This window comes from Macaca thibetana, chromosome 5 (assembly GCF_024542745.1).
Source record: "Macaca thibetana thibetana isolate TM-01 chromosome 5, ASM2454274v1, whole genome shotgun sequence".
Classification (NCBI taxonomy): Eukaryota; Metazoa; Chordata; class Mammalia; order Primates; family Cercopithecidae; genus Macaca; species Macaca thibetana.
Genome location: NC_065582.1, coordinates 149,210,848 through 149,237,449, shown reverse-complemented (window position 1 = coordinate 149,237,449; position 26,602 = coordinate 149,210,848). Strand labels below are relative to the sequence as shown.

General features: G+C 41.8%; 1 protein-coding gene across 6 annotated transcripts in view; it reads left to right on the top strand.

Annotated features, from left to right (window-relative positions):
• The window catches only part of C5H4orf19 (chromosome 5 C4orf19 homolog), a 137,255-nt gene that overhangs the window by 96,417 nt on the left and 14,236 nt on the right, over nucleotides 1–26,602 (top strand). For 2 of the 6 annotated variants that reach the window (XM_050790915.1, XM_050790914.1), the window contains exon 2: nucleotides 7,609–7,657. The gene's annotated coding sequence lies outside the window, so the exon portion shown is untranslated. Of the gene's footprint in view, nucleotides 1–2,697; nucleotides 3,517–7,608; nucleotides 7,658–7,868; nucleotides 8,167–12,965; nucleotides 13,090–26,602 lie in introns of those variants that run through there. The other 4 variants (XM_050790917.1, XM_050790918.1, XM_050790916.1 and 1 more) reach the window with 4 other exon arrangements.

The window sequence follows — 26,602 nt, the reverse complement described above, 5'->3', positions numbered from 1 at the left end:
TGCATTTGGGGGAACAAGTAACACGATGAGGATGTTATTGTCAGTGGTTTGGGGTCTGGTTTGGGGGTTGGTTTTTTGTTTGTTGTTTGGGGTTTTCTTTTTTCTATTCTTTGTTTCCTCCAAGTGCTTTTTGTTGGTGGCTTGGTTGTTTTTTGTTTTTCGTTTTTTTGTTTTTGTTTTTTTGAGATGGAGTTTTGCTCTTGTTGCCTAGGCTGGAGTGCGATGGTGCAATCTCAGGGGCGCAACCTCTGCCTCCTGGGTTCAAGTGATTCTCCTGCCTCAGCTTCCCAAGTGGCTGGAATTATAGGCATGTGCCACCACACCTGGCCAATTTTTGTATTTTCAGTAGAGATGGGGTTTCTCCATGTTGGTCTGGCTGGTCTCAAACTCCTGACCTCAGGTGAGCCACCCGCCTCGGCCTCCCAAAGTGCTGGGATTACAGGCATGAGCCAGCGCACCTGGCCAGGTTGCTTGGTTTTAATCTCTATCTTTATGGTAGAGACTTTTGTTGGATGTCTGGAGGACAACTAGAGGGCAGCTGCCGGGCATTCTCACAGAACCAAGGAGGGGAGCAGGCTGCAGTCCCCAACATTCCCTGTGCACATGTTCACTTAATCCTTCTGGTTTTGGTATGAAACCCCTGCCCTCCACTGTGTCCTCTACTGTTGTTTCCAGTCCAGAAACCCCGTTTCACCCTTTCCCGACATTCAACCTGTATTCTTTGGCTGAGATGGAAAGTAGAAACCACTCTAAGGAGTGCAGGAAGCGATTTGGTAACCTGACTTCTTCTTAAAAACCTTCCAAACTATTCTTATTTTAGTCCTTCATAATTCACTCTTACTTTCCTTGGGACTTTAAGGATTCTACCATCTAAATTGGGCTAATCCTTTGTTTTCCAGAGTGCTGATTTATGAGGTCAGTGACTTCGCTTTCTGTTTTTACCTCCTCTATTGCTCTCCCTTTGGGTTTCTGCCTTTGTTTCAATGGGAGGTAGTCGGACGCATTTGTCCCGTCCACCACCTTTCTGTTGTCATCCCCCCATTCATCGTCATCATCGTTTCAGCTCAGTAGGTTAACTGCTGACTTCAGGATCTCTGAAGCTCTGCATATTGTCCTCCTGCCAACTGTCTCGTTTATGGAACCACCGCTCTTCCATTCGGTCAGCCTCCAAAACTATGGATAATTCTAATAATTCCTTCTTTTGTCATACAAATTCCTTCTTCCATGGAAATCTGGAATTTTTTTCCCTTAAAATATAGTACATATTTACAGAAGTCCTGCTTTGTATTTCTTTTTGAAGAAATAAAGATAATGAGATCTGATCCTTAGATTCAAGGAGCTTCCATTGTAGTGGCAGGGAGAAAAACTGAAAACTAATAGGTAATGAGGAGGAGGATGGGGATGATGACAATAACAGTGATGAATCAAGAAACAGCCAACACTGTTGAAATTACTTTGTACCAACTACTGTGCTCCATACCTTACTGTGTTCTTTCACTTAATCCTAACTACTGTCTGAAAAAGGTACTATTATCATTGTCATTTTACGCATAAGAGCTAGTGAGGCTACGTAACTCTTGTATAATACTATGTGTAATAAACATATAAACCAATGAGCTAAGAGAAACCAGAGGCGGTAGAAATTAATTCAAAAATCCAAGAAATCTTGTAAAAAATAACTTTCAAATTTGCTCCTTCCTCTGGATTCCCTTTGATGCCACCACATGCCAGGCTCTTTTCATCTCATCATTAAATTCAAAGGGTAAACTCTTAGCAAGTCTTTCTGTGCCCAACCCTTTTCATTTTCTCTGCTTACTACTGGTAGGTCATGCTTTCTAATATATTGCTTTCATCCTGTCATTCGCCACTTCAGAACATAATTTGTTTGCCAATCACATCATATTTGGTCTTCTGGACCTACTTTCAAGGGCCCCAATAACCTGGCCACATATGCCATATCCATCTTGTAACAACAGAGTCTCGCTCTGTTGCTCAGCTGGAGTGCAGTGGCACGATCTCCGCTCACTCCAAGCTCCACCTCCTGGGTTCACACCATTCTCCTGCCTCAGCCTCCCAAGTAGCTAGGACTACAGGCGCCCACCACCACACCCGGCTAATCTTTTGTCTTTTTAGTAGAGATGGGGTTTCACTGTATTAGCCGGGATGGTCTCGATCTCCTGACCTTGTGATCCACCTGCCTCGGCCTCCCAAATTGCTGGGATTACAGGCGTGAGCCACAGCACCCAGCCTCTGCCTAATTCATTTCTACCCATCTCTCATGGCCTCATTTTTCTATAAAGCCTTTCCTGGCAGCTTTGTTGCAGTGGGATTCCTTCTTCTCCCAAACTCCCACAATGCTTAGTGCTGATTGGCTGTACCAGGCGTCAGGTCTTCCCCATGTACAAGCCAGTGTCATGCCAGTGCTAGCTAGCCCATCAAATGAGTTATTTATACTTGTTTCTATGTATGGAAACACATATTTTCCAGGCACCAGCAGTATACCAAAAAATATTTATTTTTGAAAAGATTTATTATTTCAAAAAATCATTCTGGGAAAAATTAGAACTTCTTTGATGCATCTTATTTCATGGCTATTGTTATTTCAACACCTGATCTTTATAGTTCTTGGAGCTCATAAAATTCTTACTTTATCCCTGGATATTGTTAGTTTCATCTTAGAAGGACTTCTTTGTATAACTGTGCACAAAGTAGATACTTGTTCAATATAGGGTATTGTTTGTGAAATTTTTGCATAATATATTGCTGAAATAAACTATAGAATTAAATGCCACATTTCATTAAATATTAGATGCCATCAACTGTAACATGTACCATTATCTTATATAACATAAAGATAGAAAATGCTGCCAATGTAACCATGATATGCCAATGATTGTGAGGTACATTCCAATTCCAGATATGTTAAAAGGTAAATGAATACATGTACATCTTAGAATCATTAAAATATGAGCATTGTTGTGTTATAATATTATACATTGGTATTAGGCATCTTTAAATTGCCAATGATATTTTTAAGTCAAATTTTTAAAAAACATGCAAGGTACCACCTATATGCAAGTCACTGTGCCAGGAGACACAATGTGCAGATAAACATTGATGAAACCATGGCCTTCTCTCCTGAGGGTTTATAGTCTGATAGAGGGAACATTGTAGAAATGAATTACATACTATAATCCAAGGCGGAAAGTGATCAGAGCTGTCCACCTTGGTAGAGTGATATAGTTTGGTTGTGTCCCCACCCAAATCTCATCTTGAATTGTAGCTATCATAATCCCCACGTGTTGTGGGAGGGACCCAGTGGGAGGTAATTGAATCATAGGAGTGGGTTTTTCCCATGGCATTCTCATGATGGCAAATAAATCTCATGAGATCTGATGTTTTTGTAAAGGGCAATTCCCCTGCACACACTGCCCTGCCTCCTGACATGTAAGATGTGCCTTTGCTTCTGCTTCACCATCCGCCATGATTGTGAGGCCTCCCCAGCCATGTGGAACGGTGAGTCCATTAAACCACCTTTTCTTTATAAATTACCCAGTCTCAGAATTTATTCATAGCAGTATGAAAATGGACTAATAGGCCGGGCGCGGTGGCTCACGCCTGTAATCCCAGCACTTTGGGAGGCCGAGGCGGGCGGATCACAAGGTCAGGAGATCGAGACCACGGTGAAACCCCGTCTCTACTAAAAATACAAAAAATTAGCCGGGCGCGGTTGTGGGCGCCTGTAGTCCCAGCTACTCGGGAGGCTGAGGCAGGAGAATGGCGTGAACCCGGGAGGCGGAGCTTGCAGTGAGCCGAGATCGCGCCACTGCACTCCAGCCTGGGCGACAGAGCGAGACTCCGTCTCAAAAAAAAAAAAAAAAAGAAAATGGACTAATACAAAGAGTTTAAAGATCCTTTAGAAATATATATTTATTTATTTATTTATTTATTTATTTATTTAGAGACGGAGTCTCACTGTCACCCAAGCTGGAGTGCAGTGATGCAGTCTTAGCTCACTGCAAACTCCGCCTCCCAGTTCAAGTGATTCTCCTCCTCAGTCTCCCAAGTAGCTGGGACTACAAGCATGTGCCACCACGCCCAGCTAATTTTTGTACTTTTAGTAGAGACAAGGTTTCACCATGTTGGTCAGGCTGGTCTCGAACTTCTGACCTCAGGTGATCCACCCACCTCGGCCAAAGTGCTGGGATTACAGGCATGAGCCACCATGCCAGGCCTAGAAATATTTTAAATAGAGTAATTATGTTTACTTTGGAATTTTTTTAAGTCTTCCTGGAGAAAGTAGTGTATGAAATGAGTTTTGAAGGATAAATAGAATTTTGCAAAGTATTGATTGATAAGGAGGTATGTCAACTGGGGGAAATAATATGTGCAAACACACAGAAGCATTGGCATTAAAGAATAATGAAAAGTCTAGTTTGGCTGGAAATGGAAAGTAGCTAGAGGAGTTACCCAGATACACTAGGAAGGCCATGGATGTCGTATTGTAGAAGGTCTTGAATGCATAGCTGAGGATATTTAAGATTTGGTAGGAAATACAGAACCACTTAAGGTTTTTTAACAATGCAGTGGTTTAATGAGAGCTTTCCATTGCATAGCTGGCTCCATCTCATGTTTTAGATTCCAGTTTAAATGCTACCCTCTCAACGGGTCCAACCCTCACTCTAAGTAGATTCTCACCTGTAACTCCAAATTGCCACATCCAGTTGGTTTCCTAGGAAGCACTTACCACTGGTTTTGATCTGTCTACCAACCACCTAGTCAGCTGCATGGTAAGGTGTTCTATTCCCCTTTTGTACTCTCAGTGCTTAGCACTCCACATGGTACACCTTAGGCACTCAGTAACAGCTCACTAAATGTGAAGACATCTGAGAGTAGCTTCTAACAGACAGCTGGGTACTTTGTTCAAAACAAAAACAAGAATTATGTGATGTTTTCAATTCATAGAGGACACTCTGAGACAGGAGGCCAGGAAACAAGTCCTGACTCATCCCCACCGATTCCTTGCATGGCCCTGGGTATGTCACTAAGATTCATGCCCTCTGGTTTCTTTATCTTTCCAAAAATGGTTGTGGAGGAACTGACCGCTAAGGTCTTCTCTTCAGAAATGCTGCATCACCCACATGGAAAATATGGGTCTGGTGCTTAGGAGACAACGGGTGTGGCTCGAGAGGTAGATTTTGGATTTGTTCTACAGGGAATACAGTATAATCAAAGTCAAGATAAAGATCCAGTTTTTAAAATGGTCTCGATTCTCTGCACAGCATTTGATGTTGTTGGGCTGGTAGCTGTTCTCTTCAGCTGAGGCACTGTAGAGCCTTGTACCTCAAACCTTTTCTACTGCTGCTTGTCTGTTTCTTTCACCGAGAACCCTTCAGCCCATAGATGTAGATGTTCAAATCCTGTGGTTCTGCCTTCTTCCCTCTTCACATCTCACTCCCTGGAGTGACTCCTAATACTCCATGGAAATTCTTGTTCCCCCTGAGTCTCCTCCTTAAACATCAAGCAATCCAGAATATTTACTGTTCCCATCAGGCTGTCATTCTGTAGGACACACCACCTGGCATCCCACCCTATTCTTTCCACGTTTCATTAAATTTTCTAACAGTCTTTCACTACAGTTTTTGTTACCTAAAGCCTGCAGTTTCCTGTACATAGCATAGGGCTTGTCACACAGTAGGAGTTCAAAATTCTTTGTTGACTAAATGATACTCCATTCTTTCTGCCTCATCTCTGTCACATTCCCCTTGCCTAAAAGACCCTCCCGACACACCTGGTCACTATTAGTTTTTCTTTTTTCTTTTCTCTTTTTTTATGTTTTTGTTTTTGTTTTTGTTTTTGTTTTGAGACAGAGTTTCACTCTTGTTGCCCAGGCTAGAGTGCAGTGGCGCCATCTCGGCTCACTGCTACCTCTGTCCCCGGGGTTCAAGCGATTCTCCTGCCTCAGCCTCCTCTGTAGCCGAGATTATAGGCGTCCGCCACCATGCCAGGTTAATTTGTTGTATTTTTAGTAGAGACGGGGTTTTACCATTTTGGCCAGGCTGGTCTCGAACTCCTGACCTCAGGCGATCCGCCTGCCTCAGCCCCCCTATGTGCTGGGATTATAGGTGTGAGCCACCACACCCAGCCCCTTTATTAGTTTTTCGTCCGATATGATTCCTGTCTGTTTCAGTGCCTGGCTCAGGTGCTGTCAGCTTCTTGAAACCGCCCAGTTACACTCTCTTCCCTATCTGAGTGGCCTCAGGATTTTGTTGATGTCCTTTTGATGGCATTGTTTGTACCCTGAATGATATTGTAGTTGGTTGTAAGCTCTTCTCACCTCCTTGCTCTCCCCTGCTACAGGGTTATCTCCCTGCAGGCATGAACTTGCCTTTCTCCTGTCTTCCTTATCAAGTAATATTTAAATTGAATTGTGAGTACTATGATAAAAAATAAGAATAATAGAATAATTGTATGACATTTGAGCAATGTATTAGCTCTTAAGGAGTTATTGAACAATTTAAAAAAATAATAACCAAGTGAAAAGATTTTGCTGACAAGAATATAAAATTAAATCACTGAAAGGATGTAAAACCATTCCAATATCACAAGACAGAGCTCATTATCTCGATATATAGTCTACTTGGGAGTGGAATAAGAGCCTTTCTTGAAAATGATGTGTCCATATGTAGTAAATTATTCTAATAATCACAGAGAATTGGATAAAAATCTGAACCCTTGTTTTACTTTCTTAAGTTCTATACATCATAAACAAAGATGTTTTCTAAATCGTGTATTTTATTGAAATACCACACATTTATTCGTTAAACTTTGCTTGTTTTTGTTGTTGTTTTGTTTTTTGTGGGATTTTTCACTTAGTCAAAACTTTGTCCATCAGAGAAGAGGCACATTGTCATGTAATGTTTATCAACAGTAATAACAACTAGAATGTTTTAGTTCATTCAGACTGCTTTAAGAAAATACCAGAAAGTGGGTGGTTTATAAACAACAGAAATTTCTCAGAGTTGGGGAAGCTGGAAAGTTCAAGATCAAGGTGCCAGCCGATTTGGCATCTGGTGAGGACCTTCTTCATAGACAACCATCTTTCGCTATAACTTCATAAGGCAGAAAGGGCAAGGCAGCTCTCTGGGATCTCTTTTATAATGGCACTAATATTATCCCCAGAGGGCGGCGCCTCCTAATACCATCACACTGGGGATTGATTTCAACATATGAATTTGCAGGGACACAGACATTCAGTCCATAGTAGGTGGCTTTCGGTTATTGGACAACTCCAACATTTCTAGTGTGTGATCAACAGTTTATATGATGTTCCATTTAAATCTCACTGTAATATTATTTTACATACTGAAATTGTGGTTAACTGTGAGTTGATTGCTGAGTGTCAGGAGCTGGGCTGCAAACCCCAGCCTGATAAATGTGAAACCCCTTGCCTTCCTGGGCAAACTGTTCCAAGCCAGGAACTCCTTCCCCACATTACTGCCCAGTGCCCTTTAGGAAACGCTTCCTTCAGTCACACTCACAATACTATCTGGCTGTAAAAAGGAGGCAACCCACAGATCTCAATGTTCAACTTTTTTGTTGTTGTAGGAAGAGAAGTTAAACTTCGAGAGAAACCTAACAGACAATCTCCACACAGGTAAGCTATTTTATTTTATCTTTCCATGCTTTGGTGGGAAAATCTATTCTCTTCCCTTTCCATTAAATTTTCTATCATTTGGTCTTCTGCTACAGTTTTTAATACCTAAAACCTTAAAGCCAGTAGACAGAGCAGTCCCCATAGTCTCTTTCTTTCTGGCTCACTCAGGTTCGAGTAGAATTGCTGTTTCCTTTTTATGTTTGTTTTTCAGAGATGCAATTCTAAAACGAGTATGATAATGCATGGTTCAACAAAGTCTCTACACTGAAAGATTTCCAGTTAATCTATCCCCCCATCTCCAGGCAGTTTCAAGCTTCTCCAGTTAATGTCCATGCCTCAGAACAGTGGCTCTCAGCATGTGCTCCCAGGACCTATGGCATCAGCCTCACCTGGGAACTTGCTAGAAATTCAGTTTCTCAAGCCCCATCTCAGACCCACTAAATCAGAGGCTCCGGGATAATGACTGGCCCTCAAGATGATTCCAGTATACTCTCCTGTTTAGGACCCAGGTACTGTGAATACAGACCTTCCTTCTCTTTATTTCTCTCTGAGTCTCCCTCCCAAGCCCTTGACCATTTCCATCTTTAGCCGAACTTGTAATATAATCTTCTATATATTTCACTCCAGTGGAACCAGCCTGGTCCCCTCACTCTGTGTCTCCTGAAAGTGGTGCATGGATTATTCTTGTTCCCCTTTGCAAATTCTAGATGGTCAAGCGGCCTCCGATCTGCAAACCTTATCTTCCTTTGAGGTTCATGCCATTGGCCTATTCTGTCCTTTTCCCTACTTGTTGCCATCATCTGGGGACTTCCCAGCTGCTCCAGATCATTCAATACCATAGGCCCAAAGCCCTTCTGACTTTCTGCACTCTAGTCATCCTCACTTCCACTACATTTCACTTTCCATGGCCACATCCTGGACCATGTCCTTCATTGTAGACACTAATGTACCAATGCCACCATCTCTTATGGCTCCAAATTCCTCATGCTTAAGGATGCCAGGTCACCGGTCTTGCTTTTGTTCCCCCAACCTCATTAGGATCCTCACACACAGGACTCTTTCTTCTTCCTTAGCTAACCTCTTGGCCACACAGCCCTACCCATTTAGTGCAGGCTCCAGGTCCATTGCTTCAACCATGCTTGCCAGCACTCTCGAGACCCAAATCCCGTTGCCTTATACCTCAACCTGGGACGAGGGTAGTAACCCACATTCTATGGGCCTTTACCTGGATTGCTGGGCACTGCTGGGAGAGGGAAAGAATGCCAGAACTATATGCACTGGCATCACTCAGATTTTTGGTGGCCAGCTGAGGCCAACCCTCAGCACTGCTCAGCTGCCTTTCAGTGGTTGCTCTTCCCTTCCACCACACACCATTCCAAACCTTGTCACTTTGAGCTTTCACATCTAGTCCTTCCAGCAGACACCTTGCCCTCTACATCAAGAAACTCACAGCTTACAGTCCTCCAGCTTCCCACCCTGCATCTAGAAATGTCTCCACTTAAAATCACCCTTGCCTCTTTCCCTCTAGGCTCCAAGGGAAAAGTGTATATCTCTACATCTTTCTAAGTTGTATTTCTTCACTAGTGATCTTGACTTGATCCTAGTTTTTCCCCCATTCTTTCTACTATTCTCAATCTCTTTCAACTATCTTTTTCCTCCTTGGCTTAGAAAATGTATTTACCTTTCACCTGCTACAAAACCGTCCTATAATCCTATATCCTTGTCCACTGTGACTGTTCCCTTCGTCTTTTCCATCCCAGCCAAGCTCCATAAGAATTCTGTCTCCTCCTTTTCATATGCCCCATGCATTCCTCAACCTGCTGCACCCCAGCATGCACCTCCACCGTTCTACAACCTTCCTGCATTTCCCACTAACACCCTCCTTGATATGAAATTCAGGTGCACTGTTCCATCCTTTCCTTATCTCTGAGGCATCTGACACTGTTTGATGGAAGACTCTCTCCTCTCCTGCTTCTTGATAATAAAGCCTGATTGCCCCCTCCCTCTCTGAGCATTTTTCCCAATCCTCCTCATATGCTCATCCTCCTCTGCCTGAGAGCAAACAAGCAGAGTTAAGACTTGCAGGTGACTTGCTGGCTCCGCCCTCATGAGTTGAATAGTTGAGAAGGCAGGAAAGACGTCAAAAAATGAATGAAATAAAACTGTAAGTTGCGCTAGGAATGTAAAGTGAAAGGTGACATGAGGTGGAATAACAGGGTTTTAAACTGGCTGGTTTAGATGGGGTGGGGTGAGAAGGCAAAGGAAATAGTCTATGACAAGGTCCTTGAGATCAGGAACAAAACATCAACTTTAAAGACTTGAAAGAAGGCCAATGTGGCCAGGGAAAGAAAGGGGGAACAATGCACCAGAAAGCTGTGTATGTGATAGAAAAGACTTCATCTATTATTGTATAAGTTTCTTATTAATTTTAAGTGAGTTACTGCAGTCGATAATCATAATTCACTGGAGTTATGTTCTCTAAAGTCACTTCAAACAAGGAGTAAGTGAACACTGCACCATTGCTCTCAAGGGAAATATGGGGTTAGGTTCCTACAAGCCTCTGGTCACAATATTTTCATCAACCGATCAATATATAACCTTGTTTTATGTGTGTTTCAGTTGTTAAAGCACTTTATTTGCATATGTATTGTTAATTCATTAACATTGAACTCAGGGCTAACAGCACTATGACTCATTTCTGAACAAAGCTTGTCTAACACACACGTTTTCTCTGTAAGACATATCACAGTGTTCTTGCACCTAGGACCACTAGACAACACATCAGCACTATGCCTGGGGCCATTTTTAACAGTGACATCACCAACAAAAAACACAAAATGCAAACAATGGGGCCATGAGAAGACACCCATTTACAGTAGGGCACAGTGCCATCTTATTTGAGCTCAGCTAGAAACATAAGCGTCTAATGACTCAAAATATTTTGCCATTCTGCACATACCCAGGAACAGCCACATAAGCACCATGAGTATTGAAATTAATGTTAGTAAGTCAGTGAATTCACTAATATAGACTCCACAAATAATGAGAACCAAGTGTATATGTAAAGCATATCGATGAACACCAGGTACGTAAGTAGGACTATGTACATTTGATATTTTAATCATCTTCATTATTGCATGCTACTAAATATCCTAACAGCATGAGATACCTCTGAACAATTTTAGGCAGGGGAAGTGATAATGATCCAGATTCATGGCCTAAAAAGATCATGACTCCTTTGTGGCAAATATATTAGCCAGAGATACTAGCAGGTATAGGTGATAGTAAGGTGATGTTGCAGTTAGTAATCCAGGTATGAAAGAGATGATGCTGTTGGAGAACAAGGCAGTGGGAGTGCACATTTTTCTCCTGGAATGTGCTCTGGAATCTACCAGAACCACTATCTGCCCATCTTTGTCCACAAGCCTTTTCTAATCTTCCTACGGTTACTCTGGAGCTCCTTGTCCTAGATAGCATATTATATGACATATTTGAATCTAGTACTTATGGCACTGTATTAGTCATCCATCTATATACCTGTCTCCTTTCCTGGACAGTAAACTCTTTCTACATCCCTGGAATCAAGTTCGGTGCTTGATACATAATAGGTGCTCAGGAAATACCTGTTGCCTGAATAGTTGGTGAGTCATTTAACAAACAGCAGAGATCTTCTACCTCTCAGTGTCTTAGCAATTAGCAGAGTGTCTTATCCCTGGTAGGGGGTGTTTAAGGCCTCTAAACCGTGCTCAGTCTTTCCAAGTGCAAAACCTATTTTTACTCTACTTTAAAGGAACATTGGGTTCCAACTCTGCACACGTAGGTTCATCTACAAGTAGGGGACAAATTGTGCGTTTTTTCTTGTCTTCCGACCAGTTCTTGCTTCCAGTCTTGAGTCCGGAAGCACATTCATAAAATAAAATAGTTGGGTGGGATGACTTCTAAGATTCTTTCAAATCAGGGCCCTATCAGGGTAGTCTGCTAAGGCTACCATAACAAAGTACTCTAGACTGGGTGGCTTAAACAAAAGAACTTTATTTTCTCAGAGTCCCGGAGGCCAGGAGGTCCAAGATCAAGGTGTCGGCAAATTCGATTCCTGGGAGAGTTCTTTCCGGCTTGCAGATGCTGCCTGCCCACTGTGTCCTCACACAGCCTCTCCTCAGTGTGCTCTGGACTCACCAGCACCGTTCACTTGCACTCACAAGCCTTTGCTAATCTTCCTGAGGTTGCTCAGGAGGAAGTGCTCTCTCTCCTCTTCTCATAAGGCCACCAATCCTCTTAGGTTAGGACCCCACCCTGATGACCTCATTTAACCTTAATTACCTCCGGAAAGCCCTATCTCTTATTACACTCACAATGAGTTAGGGTTTCAACATGTGAATTTAGGGGAAGACACAATTCAGTCCACAGTGGATACTGTAAGATTCTGGGAATTGCCCTGAAATAGTTTATTCCAAGCAGGTGGCTCTGAGCTGTGCTTCCTTTTAAATCTATTTGCAGCCTTATGAGACTATGTTATATAAACTCCTCTCCACATGGCCACCTCCAAAACTTCCTCAGCATTTTTGGAACTTAACTTTGTCCAAATGCTTCAAGTTTCTTCCAGACGTCTGCCATCTCCCTGATATGGCTACTTAGCAAAATCAGAGACATTCCCTGTGATGGAGACACACCTCAGTTCCCACGTGATTCCAGGGAAGATTTGGTCAAAACATTGCCCATTTCTACACAGTGTCTAAAAGGAACTAGCACCCAATGGTTAAAGAATATTCTCAGCCAGGGACGGTGGCTCACCTCTGTAATCCCAGCGCTTTGGGAGGCCAGGACGGGTGGATCACCTAAGATCAGGAGGTCAAGACCAACCTGGCCAACATAGTGAAACCCTATCTCTACTAAAAATACCAAAACTTAGCTGGGCGTGGTGGTAGCCGCCTGTAATCCCAGCTATTCAGGAGGCTGAGGCAGGAGAATCACTTGGACCTGGGAGGCGGAGGTTGCAGTGAGCCGAAATCGCACCACTGCACTACAGCCTGGGTGACAAGAGTGAGACCCTGTCTCAAAGAAAAAAAAAGAAAGGAAAAAAGTCAATATTCTCACAGACGATTGCCATGAACATACAAGCAGCCAACATTTCCTAAGAACCTGCTGTTTGCCAGACATACATCGCCAGGCCTGTCACATGTTTAAGTCATGTGATCCTCATAGGACCCTGACTAGTACTTCTGGTAATGCAGCCATAAAAATGAAAGTGTCCATGCACTGATGCCAGGGGTGTCTGACTTTTTTCTTTTTTTTTTTTTTTTTTTTTTTAGACAGAGTCTCACTGTTATCACCCAGGCTGCAATGCAGTGGCACGATCTTGGGTCACTGCAACCTCCGCCTCCTGGATTCAAGTGATTCTCCTGCCTCAGCCTCCCAAGTAGCTGTGATTACAGGTGTCTGCCACCATGCCCAGCTAATTTTTGTATTTTTAGTGGAGACAGGGTTTCACCAGGTCGGCCAGGCTGGACTCGAACTCTTGACCTCAGGTGATCCACCCGCTTCGGCCTCCCAAAGTGCTGGGATTATAGGTGTGAGCCACTGCGCCCAGCCCAGTGTCTGACATTTTTAAGCAGATCCCTTAGTAATGATTGATGCTGAGCTTGTTAGAAACACAGGCTGTCAGGCCCCACTCAGAGCCAGGTGGATTCCTCATGACCCAGTGCTCTGTGCTCCTATCTGTCTACAGGATTCCACCCACCCCGTACATACACACACACACACACACACACACACACACACACACATATGCTAGTCTTTATTCATTAATGAACTACATCTTGTCTACTCCAAACAGGAGCCTACTTCCAGGAATTTACAGTCCAGAGAATAGGGACGTAGCTTCTCAAACTTTTTCCTTAAACTGTCCCCACGAGGGTATAGGAGGATCTGGGAGGCTGGGGAGTGTGGAGAGGATGACCACAAGCTACTGGCAGAACTTGACATCTCTATGTGCCTTCTGTTTCATTCTAGTCATTCACGCAAATGTTACCTTTTCACCCATGATATTCTGAGTTAATTTTAGATAACAAACAATGGGCTTCTCCCCACAAAACCTTCGCATGGGGCCGTATTTATTTTGTGGCTTACCTTTCCCTCCCAGCTCATGACCATGTACCCTCATGTAGAAGGGGGTGCTCTGAGATTGGCTTATACCACGGGCAGCCCCTGGATCTGGGAGAAGGGCAAGGTCAGCCACGGAGGAGGAGCAGCACCAGATCTAACCTGGGGGAAGGAACTGGACCCCCCGGGCTCCATGGACACCTTCCTCCCCCAGGCTTTTTCACAGAGTTACTGTCCAAATGTACAGTGGGCAGAGACCAACCCAGATGGAGTTGTGATGTGCAGTCATTGTGTGAAGAGGCCTCTGTAGAATTTCGGGAGCCTTTTGACCCCACCATTGCTTGGCCAGACCAGAATAAACCCCATGTCCAGCCAGTGCTAGAGAAAGCCCTGGCCTCATCAGGCTTAAAGGTGACAGTAACTGTGATGGTTAATATTGAGTGTCAACTTGATGGGATTGAAGGATGCAAAATATTGTTCCTGGGTGTGTGTGTGTGAAGGTGTTGCCAAAGGAGATTAACATTTGAGTCAGTGGACTGGGGAAGGCAGACCCACCCTCAATCTGGGTGGGCACCAGCTAATCAGCTGACCGCGAATATAAAGCACGGAGAAAAACGTGAAAAGGCGAGACTAGCCTAGCCTCCCAGCCTACGTCTCTCTCCTGTGCTGGATGCTTCCTGCCCTTGAACATCAGACTCCAAGTTCTTCAGTTTTGGGACTTGGACTGGCTCTCCCTGCTTCTCAGTTTGCAGATGGGCTATTGTGGGACCTTGTGATCATGTGAGTTCATACTTAATAAACTCCCCTTTACATATATATCTATCCTATTAGTTCTGTCCCTCTGGAGAACCCTGACTAATACCGTAACCATCTAAAACACCACATCACCTACTCTGTAACCTTGCCGCATAGCAAAGTACCCACGCTACTTGGGCCATAATTCTTGTTTCTTTTTTTGTTCTTTTTTTGTTTCGTTTTTTGCTTTTTGAGACATAGTCTTACTCTATCACCCAGGCTGGAGTGCAGTGGCCCAATCTTGGCTCACTGCCACCTCCAACTCCTGGGTTCAAGCAATTCTCTCGCCTCAGCTTCCTGAGTAGCTGGGATTACAGGCGCACACCACCACACGTGACTAATTTTTGTATTTTCAGAAGAGACAAGGTTTCACCATGTTGGCTAGGCTGGACTCGAACTCCCGATCTCAAGTGACCAACCCACCTTGGCCTCCCAAAATGCTGGGATTATAGTCATGAGCCACCATGCCAGCCCATAATTCTTGTGAGGCTTTTTGTTATTATTATTATTTTTGAGACAGAGCCTTGCTCTGTTGGCCAGGCTGGAGTGCAATGGCACAATCTTGGCTCACTGCAACCTCCGCCTCCCGAGTTCAAGCAATTCTCCTGCCTCAGCCTCCCAAGTAGTTGGGAGGACTACAGGTGCACCACCACACCCAGCTAATATGTGCATTTTTAGTAGAGATAGGGTTCCACCATGTTGGCCAGGCTGCTCTAGAACTCATGACCTCAAGTGATCCGCCAGCCTTGGCCTTCCAAAATGCTGGGATTACAGTTGTGAGCCACGGCGCCTGGTCCTGAGACCTTTCTTGTACCAAGTCCTTCTCTTGAGATGAGTAAAATAACCGCTATATCCTGCCATCTGCTGGTGAATTGATGCAACTGCACCTATAAAATTCAGCCCAAATCTAGAGAATCCAGTTCTCTCTTGCAAAAGCTACTGGAGCACAAACTGCTTCTTGCGTAATCCAGCGGACTCAAAAAAATAAAATAAATGAAAAACTTACTAGAATGGATGCTAGAAATATTATAGTAATAAAAACAACAACAACTTTAATAATACCTTCACTATCCTACTTTCAACTTTTACAACCTTGGGCAAGCAAGGTATATAACCTCCCATTTAGTTATCTGTGAAATACTGGTTCCCACCTTAAAGTGTTGTTTTAAAGTTGAAATGAGTTAATACATGAAAGATGAAAGTCCCCAAAACAGTCCTTGGCACATAGTAAACCCTCGGTGGTTAACTGATTTTTGTGATTAAGTACTGGCTGTATGCCAGACATTATAGCAAGCACTATGCATCCTTATTTCATTTAATGTTCAGAACAATCCTCATAAACTGTAACTATCATCATTCGCATTTTGCAGATTAGGCCACTGAAACTCACAGAGGGGAAGAAACTTGCCTAGAAGTCACAAAGCTAGTGAGCGATGGAAGTGGAATTGTTGACTACTCTGATCCTAAGTCACTCGCTTGACCACTCTGCTGAACTCCTGGTGTGGTGTGATCAGTCTTCCTGAATGTTCATCTAAATGCCATCTGGCTTCAGCAGGATTGATCGATCTCTCTCTCTGTCTCTGTCTCTCTCTCACACACACACACACACGCACGCACACACACACGACTATATGCTCTCCCAAGGAGCACCTGGGTGCCATTGTATCCCCAGAACCTAGCACAGTGCCTGGTTCACACTAAGACCCAGTGGAGCCATTGTGAAGTCAGTGATGCTGCACACAGCTGTGAGCATTCGTCACACACCTATCTTAAGGATAGTAGGCTAATTATTAGAGAGGGGAAAAAAATAGTATCAGATCCTGAATAGAGGAAAGGGCCACATGAAATGTTTTTCAATCCATGAAAATGACTGTGATATGCTATTGTAAAGACCACAGGAGGGAAAAAAGGAGTGATATTATCACTATGTTGTAATAACAACAACAAAAAAACCACGTTGAATGTGTTTCCACATTCAACATGGATATCAAAGATCCTGTGAATCCAGCAGCAAAATAGTCCCGGGACCAGGCCCTGGCCTGTTCCTCAGCATTCCTACAGTGGAAGCACCTCTCAGGTGCAAGAGCTGGCGAGGCCAGCCTTGGTAAAGGCTAGAGAGGCAGCCCTTCTAGTGTGATTCCAGAGGGTTCAGGGCCACCTGTCACTGAGATACACCAATTTCAACCCAGACATTCCACCCTCAGAGGCTGATTTCTTTGGCTGCTGGAAACTTATTTTTTTACGTAGTTTTCTTTAAAATGCAGGCACATACACCAGGAGGCCCAGGGTTGCTGCCAGTGCTCTGAAAACCACCGTGCCTTCCTGCCTGGCAGCGCGCACCTCTCCCAGCCCATTCCCAGTGGAGAAGGAGGTCACGTCCTCTACCATCAGGAGTCTCCCTGGTCTGAGACCCTTGTCCCTCTCAGGGACTTTGCTGTTACACACATTCTGTCCCCGTCTCCCAGTTCCTCCTGGCAGAGGCTGAAGAGGCATTTCCCAAAGAGCTGCAGAGCTGAGGGAATAAGACAGAGAACGTGGCCTTTTATCATTCAGTCGAGATCATGGCCTGGGGTGAGTGTGGACATAGGACCCAGAGGGCTGTATTGCAAAGAGATAGTTCACAAACCGCTGGGTGTGGCACCCCACGTGCAGTACGGATGTATCCAAGCCTGCCTTCAGCATAATTCTCAGGATTCCATACAATAACAAGGAAATCAAGTCAATGAGTGGAAGTTCCCCTACTTTCCCACTTTATCGTTTAGATTGTTAGATTTGAAAGAGCGCTTTGATTCACAAACTCGTTTTGCAGATAAAGAAACTGAGGACTCAAGAGATTGCAGCCTGGGCAACATGACAAAGTCCCATCTCTACAAAAAATAAATTTAAAAAAAATAGCCAGATGTGGTGGTGTGCGCCTATAGTTGCAGCTACTCAGGAGGCTGAGGTGGGAGGATTGCTTGAGCCTGGGAGGCAGAGGTTGCAGTGAGCCGAGATGATGCCACTGCGCTCCAGTCGGTGATAGAGTGAGACCCTGTCTCAAAAAAAAAAAAAAAAAGTGGGGGGGTGGTGAGATTAAACAACTTCACCATGTACATGCCATTGGTGATGGCATTATGGCTAGGAGGTGAATTTCTTTTTTTTTTTTTTTTTTTTTTTTTGAGATAGAGTTTTGCTTTTGTTGCCCAGGCTGGAGTGCAATGGCACGATCTTGGCTCACTGCAACCTCCGCCTCCAGGGTTCAAGCAGTTCTCCTGCCTCAGCCTTCCGAATCACTGGGATTACAGGCGCCCGCCACCACACCCAGCTAATTTTTTGTATTTTTAATACAGATGGGATTCCACCATGTTAGCCAGGGTGGTCTTGAACTCCTGACCTCAGGTGATCTGCCTGCCTCAGCCTCCCAAAGTGGTGGGATTACAGGTGTGAGCCACCACGCCTGGCCCCAAGGAGGTGGATTTCTTACACCTGGGCACAGACTTTGCCTGGCTAAGTTCACCCAAATCCCATAGGGCATAATTAGTTTGGGGAGTGAAACTCCAGTGATGATTAGGACTCTTATTTTGATAGTAGATTTTTCAGAAGTATTCCACAAAACATGAGATCCGTTGGTTGTTAATAAGTTTGTTATGAGAAAGAAAGTTCTGTAGCCCAATAATGTGGGGAAATAATCAGGTTAAACAGAGTGAAACAGTTGCTTCTCATAACCATGAATTTTTTCATCTTTAACTTCTGTTGTTCCCAAACCTATTTTGACCAGGAAGCCCTTTCTAGGGAGAAAACCTATGAGCACTTCCCTGCACACAAATCTCCCGTCAAACCCAGCTCTAGGCCGTACTAACACATCTATCCTAGCACACTGGCTATTGAGAATGCATGAAATGGACTATTTGATGGTGCTGATAACAAAAGTCTGCATATAATCTTTCAAGTTCTCCAAAATAGCAGAAGCTTAGCCTCTGTAGGAGAACAGTAAACACATCAGAAAAATTTGTTCCGTGAGTTTTCAAAGCCTGCCCACAAAAGTAGGAAATGGTTATGCCAAAAAAAAAAAGATTGAGCTGTCAAATCTTCTAGTCCTTTTTCAACTATAGGTTCAGCACTGTCTGTAATGTTGGGCAAGCAGTCTCTGGTTTCTTCTATAAAGGCAGCATAGCTCCTGGTAGTTATTTTTATTCATCCCTCTTGGGTCAGGACCTCAGTCCCTAGTAGCGGCTCACTAAATATTTGTCTGCTTCACCTGCTGGCCAGGTTATGTGAAATCTCAAGCTATGTTTTCTAAACATTAGCAAATTGTTGGAAATTTACATGTTCCATTCTATTGTATCTCCCTTCCAAATACTCCAACTTCTATAAATGCAAACCACCTGCCAGCAGCCGCTTTAAAAGTTTGTTGGACAGAACTCTTGGAGCAGGATGTCCTTGACCCTTGGAATTGCAGGATAGAGGTTTTGCTGTTTCCCAAGCTGGGAAGGGGGAACCACAGTCGCTCCCATCTCTCTGAGCTCCTGCCTCTGGCTTGTTTGGACCACTGGGTAGTAGGAGATTTGATTGTGGAAAGGGGCATGACCCTCTATTAGAATAATTTATAATATCTCATACCCATCATGCCTTCATTCCCACCTGTCATTCACCAGCTGTTCCTTCATTTGAATAATAAGAATGAAGTGCGCCATGCAAGCTGGATGCTGGTTGGATTAAGCATTGCCCGTGAGGAGCTCATGTGTAGTAGGGAAGGCAGACAGCCAACAAGCACCAAAGCTCTGGAGTATGAGTCCCCCTCTTAGATGCAGCAACAGCCTGCGGACAGGAACCATACCCTTTATTTGCCTCTAGAGTTCTCATCCTGGGACTGTATGTGGTCTTCAGTACATATACAGGATGATGTGTAGGTTGGTAGACTTTTGATGAGCTGCCTTCCAAGATCTCTGTCCATGGTCTAATTTATAGAGACTATTATCCTTTTTTTTTTTTTTTTTTGGAGATGGAGTCTCACTCTGTCACCCAGACTAGAGTGCAGTGGCATGATCTTGGCTCACTGCAACCTGCACCTCCTGGGTTCAAACGATTATCCTGCCTCACCCTCCCGAGTAGCTGGGATTACAGGTGCCTGCCACCATGCCCAGATAATTTTTGTATTTTTATTTTTATTTTTATTTTTTGAGACAGAGTCTCGCTCTGTCGCCCAGGCTAGAGTGCAGTGGCACTATCTCAGCTCACTGCAAGCTCCGCCTCCCGGTTCACACCATTCTCCTGCCTCAGCCTCAGTAGCTGGGACTACAGGCGCCCGCCACCACACCTGGCTAATTTTTTGTATTTTTAGTAGAGATGGGGTTTCACCGTGTTAGCCAGGATGGTCTCGATCTCCTGACCTCATGATTTGCCCGCCTTGGCCTCCCAATTTTTGCATTTTTAGTAGAAACGGGGTTTCACCACGTTGGCCAGACTGGTCTCGAACTCCTGACCTCAGGTGATCCTCCCACCTCGGCCTCCCAAAGTGCTGGGATTACCAGTGTGAGCCGCCACACATGGCCGTATAGGGAATCTTTTCATCCTTTCACAAACGCTAAGAAGTAGCATTATCCCCAACAATGATTTCCTGGAGGTGTTAGGTCCCAGCCCAGGTTGTGACAAGCAGAGTTTAAGAACTGACCTTGGATTCACACTTTTGTTTTTAACTTCACACCTTTTTAAAACATTTTATTTTGACATTATTTCAGACTAACAGAAAAGTTGCAAGAAAAGTGCAAAGAATCCCCATAAATCCTCTACCCAGAGTCCCTAAACATGAACATCTACTACATTTGCTTTGTTGTTCTGTCTTTATACACACGCAATGATTTTTTCTGAATCATTTTAAGAATTTAGAACAGAAGTGTTTTAGATTTTGGATTTTTTCTTATTTTGGAATATTTGCATATATATCATGAAATATTTGTATATACATCATGAAATATCTTGGGAATCGGAGCTGAGTCTAAACATGACATTCAAATGTTTCATATATACCTTTTACACATACCTGAAGATAATTTTATATAATATTTTTAATAATTTGTGCATGAAACAGAATTTTTACTTCGTTTTCACTGTGGCCTGTCACACGAGGTCAAGTGTGGCACCACGTAAGTGCTCCAAAAGTTTCAGGTTTGGGAGCATTTTGGACTTTGGATTTTTGGATTTTGGATGCTCAACTTTTACTTTACTGTGTATTTCCTACAAACAAGGGCATTCTCTTTTTTTCTGCCTTCTCCCCAACATTGTATTATATTTTCAAACATATAGCAAAGTTGAAAGAATTTTGTAGTAAACTTCTGTATACCCACCACCAACCCATCTTATATTTTGAGGCATTTCAAAGTAAGTTGTGGACATCATATATTTCCCTTCTCTGCTTTCACTTGAGCATGTATATCATTAATTAGAATTCTATATGTGTTTACATTTTTTGAAATGACTTTCATTACAAAAGTAATGTGTTCATTGTAGAAGATTGGTCATTGCAGATTTAAAAATCTACATATCTATCAATTAGTATTCATTTGTACCAGATATTGTGCTATGTACTTTATCAACATCATCTCTTTTCATCCTTTAACAAACCCTAAGAAGTAGCATTATCCCCATTTTACAGATGAGGACTCTGTGACCAAGTTGCCGCAGTTCCCACAGTGGCAGAGTCAGGGTATGTGTCCAAGTCTGTTCCATCTCCTGACTCTCAACTGCATGCCATCCTACTAGCCTTGTGTCCACTCCACCCCACTCTGAGATAACCACTGTTAACCCCGTCTCAATTCTTTTCTAGGTGTATATATTTCCACAAAACTGTGATTATATTATACATGTCATTTTGTAACTGCCTTTTTTGCACATATGCAAACCTCTTTCTCCAGCACCTTGTTAATGACTGCAGGGTATACTGTTGAGTAAAGATACCATATTTAAGAGCTACCTTATTGTTATTATTTTTCAAGTTTTCGCTATTACCAAATCTTCTTGCATACTACTAATTTTATCCTTAGGGACACAAGTAGAATTGCTGAGGCAGAGATTATGCATAGTTTCCACTGTTAATACAGATTCTCAAATTGCTTTCAGTGTCTCCTACCAGTAGTGTATGACTAGCAGGTTTCCCTACATCCTACACTGACACCAAGTATACATTTTAACAACTCGTTTATGGCTGAGTGCCTGTAATCCCAGCACTTTGGGAGGCCGAGGCGGAGGGATCACGAGGTCAGGAGCTCAAGACCACCCTGGCCAAGATGGTGAAACCCCATCTCTACTTAGCTGGGTGTGGTGGCACATGCCCATAATCCCAGCTACTCAGGAGGCTGAGACAGGAGAATCTCTTGAACTCGGGAGACGGAGGTAGCAGTGAGCCAAGATCACGCCACTGTACTCCAGCCTGGGTGACAGAGCAAGACTCCATCTCAGAAAAAAAAAAAAAAAAAAACTCATTTCTAGTTAGATAAGCAAAAACATGTATGTTTTGTTTAGCATACCTTTGATTGTTAATCAAGTTGAATGTATTTTCACATATAAGTCTTCCCTTTCAGATACTACTTGTTCAGGTTCACACAGTTCTTTTTTAGGTTGGTCTCTTGAATAATTCCAGCCCATTTCACTTTAAAGTCAATGTTATGACTGATATTTCATTTTTCAAGCAGATTTTACTTCATTTATTTTTATTTTAAATGTTTAAAATCATTTTTAATTTTTGTGGGTACATAGTAGGCGTATATATTTATGGGGTACATGAAATGTTTCAATACAGGCACGCAATGCATAATAATCAAATCCGGGTAAATGGAGCACCCATTGCCTCAAGCATTTATCCTTTGTGTTATAAACAAATAAGTTATATTCTTTAATTATTTTTACATGTACAAATAAATAATTATTGACTACAGTCACCTGTTAAGCTATCAAATACTAGGCCTTATTCTTTCTTTCTAACTTTTGTTTTGCACCCATTAGCCATCCCCGCTTCTCTTTCACACCCTCCTCCAACTACCCTTACCAACTTCTGGTAACCGTCTATCTACTCTCTATCTTCTGAAATTCATTTGTTTTAATTGGACATGAGGAATTGAGAAATTTTAATGAGAACATGAGAAATTTGTCTTTCTGTGCCTGGCTTATTTCACTTAACATAACAACCTCCAGTTCTCTCCATGTTGTTGCAAAGAAGAGAGCTCATTCTTTTTCATGGCTGAATAGTTCTCCATTGTGAGAACTCCATACCACATTTTCTTTATGCATTCTTCTGTTGCTTCCAAATCTTGGCTATTGTCAATAGTGCTGCAATAAACATGGCAGTGCAGGTATCTCTTCAATATAGTGATTTCCTTTCTCATGGGTATATACTCAGCAGTGGGATTGCTGGATCATACAGTAGCTCTATTTTTAGTTTCTGAGAAACCTCAAAACTATTCTCCATAGTGGTTGTACTAATTTACATTCCCACCAACAGTGTATGAGGGTTCCCTTGTCTCCACATCCTCACCAGCATTTGTTGTTGCCTATCTTTTGGATAAAAGCCATTCTAACTGGGTTGAGGTGATATCTCATTGTAGTTTTGATTTGCATTTCTCTGATGATCATTGATGTTGAGCACATTTTCCTATACTGTTTGCCATTTGTATATCTTCTTTTGAGAAATATCTATTCAGATCTTTTGCCCATTTTTTAATTGGATTCTTAGATTTTTTTTTTTTCCTGTAGAGTTAAGCACCTTACATATTTTGGTTATTAATCTCTTGTCAGATGGATAGTTTGCAAACGTTTTCCCCCATTCTGTGGGTTGTCTCTTCACTCTGTTGATTGTTTTCTTTGCTGTGCAGAAACTTTTTAACTTGATGTGATCTTTATTGTCCATTGTTGCTTTGGTTGCCTTTGTTTCTTGGGTATTACTCAATAAATCTTTAATCAGTCCAATGTCCTGGAGATTTTCCCGTGCCTTCTTGTAGTAGTTTCATAGTGTGAGGTCTTAGATTTACGTCTTTAATCCATTTGATTTGATTTTTATGTATGACAAGAGAGAGGGATCCAGTTTCATTCTTCTCCATATGAATATCTAGTTTTCCCAGCACCATTTACTGAGGAAACTGTCCTTTCCCCCAGTGTATGTTCTTGGCACCTTTGTTGAAAATGAGATCTCTATAAGTGTATTGATTTGTTTCTGAGTTCTCTCTTCTATTGGTCTATGTATCTATGTTTTTATACCAAAACCATGCTGTATTGATTACTGTATCTCTGTAATGTAATTTAAAATCAGGTAATGTGATTCCTCCATTTGTTTTTTGTTTTGTTTTGTTTTTCGCTCAGTATGGCTTTGACTAGTCTGGGTCATTTGTGGTTCCACATACATTTTAGGATCGTTTTTTCTGTTTCTTTGAAGAAACATTGATAGAGGTTGCATGGGATCTGCAGATCGCATTGGGTAGTATGGACATTTTAACAACATTGATTCTTCCAATCCATAATCATGGAATATCTTTCTAATTTTTGTGTCCTTTTCAATTTCTATCACTAACATTTTATAGTCTTCATTGTAGAGATCTTTCACTTTTTTATTAATTCCTAGGTATTTAATTTTATTTGTATCTATTAGAAAAGTGATTTCTTTTTTGATTTCTTTTTTGGATTGTTCGCTCTTGGCATATAGAAAATACTAAGATTTTTGTATGTTGACTTTGTATCCTGTGACTTTACTTAATTTGCTTATCAGTCCTAATAGTTCTTTGGTGGAATCTTTAGATTTTTCCAAATATAAGTTTATATCATCGGCAGACAAAGGTAATTTGACTTCTTCCTTTCCAATTTGCATGCTCCTTATTTCTTATGTTGTCTGATTGCTCTAGCTAGGACTTCAAGTACTATGTTGGGTAACTGTGATGAAAGTGGGCATCCTTATCATGTTCTAGATTTAGAGAAAAGGCTTTCAGTTTTTCCCCATTCAGTATGATACTAGCTATGGATCTGTCATATATGGCTTTTATTATGTTGAGGTATGTTCCTACTATACCCAATGTTTTTAGGGTTTTTATCATGAAGGGATGTTGAACTTTATCAAATGCCTTTTCAGCATCAGTTGAAATGATCATATGGTTTTTGTTCTTCATTCTGTTGATATGATGTATCACATTGATTTGCATATGTTGAACCATCTTTCCATTCCTGGGATAAATCCCACTTGGTCAACTTGGTCATAATGAATCTTTTTAATGTCTTGTTGAATTTGGTTTGCTAGTATTTTTTTTTAGGATTTTTGCATTGACACTCATCAGGGATATTGGCCTGTGATTTTCTTTTTGTGATGTGTCTTTGTCTGGTTTTGGTATCAGGGTAATACTAGCCTCATAGAATGAGTTTGAAAATGTTCCCTCCTCCTCTATTTTTCAGAAGAGTTTGAGTAGGATTGGTATTAGTTCTTCTTTAAATATTTGGTAGAATTCAGCAGTGAAGCCGTCAGGTCCCAAGTTTTTCTTTGCTGGCAGACTTTTTTACAACTTTGATCTTGTTATTGGTCAGTTCAAGTTTTGGGTTTCTTCATCTTCAATCTTGATAAGTGGTGTGTGTCTAGGAATTTATCTCTGTCTTCTAGATTTTCCAACTTATTGGCATATAATTGTTCATAGTAGCCACTAATGATTCATTGAATTTCTGCAGTATCAGTCGTAATGTCTTCCTTTTCATCTGATTTTATTTATTTGGATCTTCTCTCTTTTTTCTTGGTCTGGCTACAGGTTTGCCAATTTTGTTATCTTTTCAAAAAAACCAATCTCTTGTTGATCTTTTGTATTTTTTTTTCATTTCAACTTCATTTCTGCTCTGACCTTTATTATTTCTTTTCTTCTACTAATTCTGGGTTTTGTTTATTGTTGCTTCTCTAATTCTTTAAAATGCATTTTAGGTTATTTATTCCAAGTTTTTCTTTGTTTATGTAGGCATGTATGTAAACTTCCCTCTAAGAACTGCTTTTCCTGGATCCCATCGGTTTTGGTCTCTTGTGTTTCCATGATCATTTGTTTCAAGAATTTTTTCAGTTTCCTTCTGAATCTCTTCATTGACCCAGTGTTTATTTAAGAGCTTATTGTTGAATTTCCATGTGTTCATATAGTTTCTAAAATTCCTCTTGGTATTGATTTCTAGTTTTACTCCATTGTGGTCAGAGAAGATGCTTGATATCATTTCAATGTTTTGAATGTTTTAAGACTTGTTTTGTGACCTAACATATGGTCTGTCCTTGAGAATGGTCCATGTGCTGAGGAAAAGAATGTACATTCCACAGCAGTTGGATGAAATGTTCTGTAAATATCTATTAGTTCCGTTTGATCTACAGTACAGATAAGTGCAATGTTTCTTTGTTGATATTCTGTGTGGAAGATCTGTCCAATGCTGAAAGTGGGGTGTTGAAGTCTCCAGCTATTGTTGTATTGGGGTCTATCCCTCTCTTTAGCTCCAATAATATTTGCTTTATATATGTGAATGCTCCAGTGTTGGGTGCATATATATTTACAGTTGTTATGTCCTCTTGCTGAATTGAACCCTTCATCATTATGTAATGACCTTCTTTGTCTTATCTTAAAGTTTTTGTCATGCAATCTATTTTGTCTGATATAAGCATAGTTATTCCTGCTCTTTTTTGGTTTCCATTGGCATGGAGCATCTTTTCTATCTCTTTATTTTCAGTCTATATGTGTCTTTATAGGTGAAGTGTGTTTCTAATAGGCAACAGATCATTAGGTCTTTTTAAATCCATTCAGCCACTCTCTGTCTTTTGAGTGGACAGCTTAGTCCATTTACATTCGATCTTATGATTAACAAGTAAGGACTTACTCCTGCCATTTTATTTGTTTTCTGGTTGTTTTGTGGTCTTCCTTTCCTTCATTTCTTCTTTTCTGTCTTCCTTTTAGTGTAGGTGATATTCTCTGGTAATATAATTTAATTTCTTGATTTTAATACTTTTGTGTATTCATTGTATGTTTTTTAATTTGACATGAGGCCTGCAAATACTATCTTAAAACCCATTATTCTGGCCAGGTGCAG